General features: G+C 40.2%; 1 protein-coding gene across 1 annotated transcript in view; it reads right to left on the reverse strand.

Moving 5' to 3' along the window:
• Nucleotides 1–554: 554 nt before the first annotated feature.
• The window catches only part of foxp2 (forkhead box P2), a 136,904-nt gene continuing 136,633 nt past the window's right edge, over nucleotides 555–825 (reverse strand). The window contains 1 exon segment of the mRNA XM_062518225.1: nucleotides 555–825. This exon segment is cut by the window's right edge and continues 164 nt beyond it. The gene's annotated coding sequence lies outside the window, so the exon portion shown is untranslated.

Consider the following 825-nt stretch of genomic DNA (forward strand, 5'->3'; position numbering starts at 1 on the left):
GTTTCTCTCTTTGAGAATTCAGAAATGGGAATTTACAGTTGGCGTTTCTTTTGTAACTCGACAAAAAAAAGAACAACAAAACATTCCAAAAGGCATGGTTAAGAAAAAAGAACTGGAACGATAACAAAAAACACTGTTTTTAAAACTTTCTGAAGCAACGTACAGGCAGTGACATTAATATCTGATACTACTCCTGTGCAAATGACAACAGAACAATTTGAATTGAACCAGCAATTGTCTCTAACATCAACAACTACTGCAGGTGGGATATTCACAAACATAAAATGTCTTCTTTTTTGGCAGTACATGAGGCCATTATTTTTTTTATATAAGTCAGGCTCGGTCGTTTGGAATCCTTGTGAGTTTTTTTAAAACGTCCGCACCGCTTGTGTGCCTGTGTTTGTTTTGTTTGCTTGTTTCTCCAGCCTGATGTTGTCCAAGCTGCTCGCTCGAGAGACGGAAACAAAAAAAGTCTTTTTTCCTTTGTAGTGTGTGTTTGTTTTGTATTGTTTTTTTTGTTGTTGTTGTTTTGTCTGCTTTGTACAGTTTGTTTGTTTTTCCCCCCAAAAAACAACCAGACATCTCATGCTGGTTCTTACTGACTCCCGGAGGCTTCAGTAAAGAGTTTCTTTGGGCCGTTTCTCTTTCTTCCTGGACACATGCTCAATAAATAGTCTGACCTCCAATCTCCTGGGCTTGTTTTGGTAACAGAGTGGTTTGAGACGGGGAAGGGGAAGGGGGGGTGGGGGGTTGTTCTATGGACGTGGCCTTGTGGCTAATCTGGACAGACAGAATTGGTGTGGTTTGTTATACTGAGAAGGGTTG

The sequence above is a fragment of the Sardina pilchardus genome, chromosome 17 (genome assembly GCF_963854185.1).
Source record: "Sardina pilchardus chromosome 17, fSarPil1.1, whole genome shotgun sequence".
In the NCBI taxonomy this organism is placed as follows: Eukaryota; Metazoa; Chordata; class Actinopteri; order Clupeiformes; family Clupeidae; genus Sardina; species Sardina pilchardus.